Source organism: Leptosomus discolor, chromosome 1, assembly GCF_034619465.1.
Source record: "Leptosomus discolor isolate bLepDis1 chromosome 1, bLepDis1.hap2, whole genome shotgun sequence".
NCBI lineage: Eukaryota > Metazoa > Chordata > Aves > Leptosomiformes > Leptosomidae > Leptosomus > Leptosomus discolor.
This window is the reverse complement of record NC_141391.1, coordinates 126,546,912-126,550,955: the sequence shown is the minus strand read 5'-3', so window position 1 is coordinate 126,550,955 and position 4,044 is coordinate 126,546,912.

Here is a 4,044-nt window from a genome sequence, read left to right as displayed (position 1 = left end):
CCCATGCGATGTGTCCTGGAGCACCCAGAGAAGGGTCCCATAAGCTGTCTCAGGGGATGCAGTGGATGTGTGGCAGCAGATTCCTGCGGATGACAAGAGACACAATGGATGAAACCCTCAGAATCCCCTCTGCTTTCCAGCCCTGCCTGGCTCCTCTGTCGACATCCCCAAACTCCCAGGGATTCACCAAGCCAGTGGTCTGAGGAGGCTATAGACACTGATGCAAGCACTTCTCTTCTCCCGCCTCTCCCCCAAGTATGGTTGTGAGTCCCCCAAGACATCCCATCTTCAGCCCTCAGTGCAAACCTACACGTGTGCACACAGACACTACTCCCCTTCCCCATCTCAGACCTGGAGCAGTGAATGCCTGTACTATGCCAGCAGTGCACACCAGGCAATTTTTCAGGAGCAAAACACAAACGTTTCCAATGAAGTGTCACTGGAGATATTTGCTAAGTGTTGCTGCCATTTCTTGGCCATGTCTGGAATATATCCTAGCTTGAACACAAAAGTAAATGTGTAGTACAACTCTCAAGGTACATGAAAACAGAGGTGATCCTGCAGTTTCACGGTCTTAGTTCCTGAGACACTGGCCATGTTGCTACTGGGCATACCTATGGTTCAATCCAGATGGGACTCCTTAGGAGATGTAAAAAGATGTTCAGGGCATCTCTGCAAGGAATTATTCTGAATTGGTGGGGACACTTTTTTCAGGAGAAAAGAAATGCGCAGTTCTAAATTTGCTTAAATTCAGTGTAGTGAGCTGAGGGCAGATTACACTAATTTGGCATAGTACATCCTTATTCTAAACTAAGAGACCCAACCTATGGAAAGATTTCAGATTAACTGTTCTGCCTGAAACACGCTGCCTATTTTGATTTGAACTACCCTGTCTGGACAAACCACCAGGTTCATACTCGAAAGTATCAACAATCTCAAAAAACCCTGAAGCCCAAGGCCACCCATCACAACTGAAGTTTCTGTGAAGAACTGCACACTGCAGCAGCTCTTTTGGAGAGACTATCATGAAGGAACACTAAAGGAGACAAGCCAGGTCAGGAATATTAAAGATCTAAGTGGTTGCCCCAAGAGACACCTTCGATATCAGACTGATTCAGCTTCAAGCAAGGGCAAAGGGCTGAAGTCAAGAAGAGACTTCCCTCTATGGACATCGTAATGCAGCTACAGGATTTTGAGGTCTCTCCAGCTGCAGCACTAAGAAGATGACCTGAAAGTCTCAAAGGCATTTCAGAATTGCTCCTGTGGCATGTCTACATTGGCAGGTGAGAAGCCCAAGGCCAAACCAGCCATGGCAGCCAGCCTGGACAGCAGTTATATTGCTTGCTTCCACTGCAGACACACGAGCTCATTGGCCATAACCACCATCCTCAAGAGCACCTGGACTCCGCAGAGCAGTATTTCCCACTTCCACCACGGTCACTGCTCAAGACATCACCTGTTTGAGCATGTCCTTTCCATAAACAACTCAATCAAAAAGAGGGAACAAGTCCCTTCAAGCATAACTTCCAAAATTATATCTCCGAACTTCTGAAGTAAGGACTGCCACAGGCTCCCCATGAGGTGCTCGATGAGTTGTTCAAGGTATGGCTGATTACTGCTAGCAAGGAACCACAGCATTTGGGGAAATCTCAATAAACTACTCTCATACAAATTTGCTTGGCCTCTAGTGACAGCAAAGGTGTGAGAGCACAGTGTGGGCCAGCCATGAGGAGGTCCACATCGCAACACCAAGAATCCAGCTAGCTAGCTTGCATGCATCTCCGCAAACTAAGCTGTCCCTCTGACAGCCCCACAAGCTGTCCCTTTTTCCCCCACCATGCCCCAGAGCACTGCTTGGGGGAGAAGTCATAGAGAAGACATTCATATAAAGTTGAGAAGGGATATGAAAAAGAAAAGCCTGCTCTAAGCTGACGATTTCAAAAGGAAGCAACACCAAGTAAAGCAACCTGCAGCTGGAGATTTGCGAGTGCCACAAAGAGCATCTTTACGTGGCACTTTGCAAGCTGATGTGAGCTCACTTGGCTGGCCTGCCCAGCAGGCTCAAGGCAAGGCAGCTCCTTCCCAGGAGTCACACAGTCACGGTTAGCGTGGCCGTGAGGCCAAGGTGACAAGCCCTGCTGAGAGGCAGGGTAAATTACGCCGAGCTTGGTCATTATGCATCAGGCTGAGCATACTCCGAAGGCACACAGAAAGATCAGCTAGATTCATACTCTAGCTACTGCAGCCCACAGCCCATTTACATGTGAAAATCCTCTGTGGGTAATCTCCCAGTGCCAGTGTGACAAGACATCCACTTTCCTCCCATGCACCTCATCCTTCCCGGTATTCCCTTTCCTGGAGAGAAGACAGCCTCAACAATTTGTCTTTGAAGTTTCCCCCAGCACCTGGCACATACTGTTGTACATGATCCTTTAGCTATCGACTTGGACACCATCTGACTGACTCAGGATCATTTCTCCATGTAAGACAGCCCCGAAAGCACCCTTTACTATGCCACAGCCAACTTGGGCAAACCACCACTGACCACGGCCATAAAAATGCCCGAGGTCTGTCTGTACCAGAACATGCACTGTTGACACCACTGCTGATGTGCAAGTTGATGTGCCACTAATTACACTCATCTGGAAAAGACTTCGAGTTAGTTTAGGCTTAAAAACACCTCAGACCATAAGGTTTGCTGGAGACAGAAAGCCTTCCACCAACGCAGAAGAAACATTTTGGGGTAGGACTTAATATCTTGTTCCTCAGGACTGGAAGCCTACACAGCAAAGCTGACTCATTCCCCCTATCTGGATGGGTTTGGCAGCAGGATGGAAAAATGTTGGATGGAAAAGAGTTGCTCCTTGGAGCCCATGCTGGGGGAGGGGGTGGGCAAAGACATTCCCAACCAGACCTCCCTGCAGCTATGCGTCGTGCAGAGCCTCTGGCCAGAAGGGCAGAGCCAAAGGCACAGAAATGTGTAATGGACCCTTCATAAGCTAGGACCACCCAGGCACATCGATGCAATGACTAAACTGGCTGCCCCCAGGTCTGTGAAAAGATGAAGGGCAGTAGGTGGGGAGAAAATAGGGGAGACCAAAAAATTTGGCCACGGCACTGGGCAGACTGAACAGTATTGAGCAGATACTGAGGAGAGAAGGTGTGTTGAAACAAGTGTACGGTACCTCCCCAAACCTCCAGGCAGAGTATGAGCTCTAAATAGGGACATGTGGCCATTTCTTTCACAGCCGAGTGAAGTACAAAAAGTAAATGGCCAGCATAAAAATAATGAGGAAAATGAATGAAAACATCAATTCCAAAAGAACTATTAGGATCCAGGGCCAGATTTCGAAATTCTCAGCTTCCACAATTGGAGCCAGATTTTCAAAAGCATTCAGTTCTTGACATGCTGAGCTCTCCTGAATAGGCAACCAACTTATTTCGATGCCTAAATGGGAGCTGACCTCTTTTGAAAATGCTGCCCTTAAGCAGCCTGCAGTAGTGCAAAGCAAGGAACTTTATTAATCAGGCAGCTTTCGATCTGCCTGGTGTCCCTGCAAGCACCGCCAGAACGGGCTGCAGCGGGAGAGGTGGCAGAGGTGGGGAACGGAGGAGGCCCCAGGCACTCCAGTTGCCTTCCCAGAGGCGGTGGTCGCAGACAGGGGGCTGCAGGGCTGCTGCGTGATGGTGTCCTGCTCTGCTGCCTCCTCTCCCCAAGGCAGGTACGCTAGAAGATACCCCTGGCTGCCGACATGTCCGCAGCCACCGACAGCACCAGCCTCAACAGTTCACGCTTAATTGCTATCTGGGAAAAGAAAGAGTTAAAGTAATTTAAAGACCTTCAAGGGGGGAGGGAAAACAAAAATTATTTGTTTATTTATTTTTAATTCTTTCCTGCCAGGTTAAAATAACAATTTCCTGCCGGTGGAGCTCTAAATCCCTTTCAGACAGCCCAGTAAATCAAAAGGAGGGGCCATTAGCAGAACAAAATTAACGAGAGCATAGTCAGATAGGGAGGGGTGGTGGGGGTGTAAAATCTGTCGG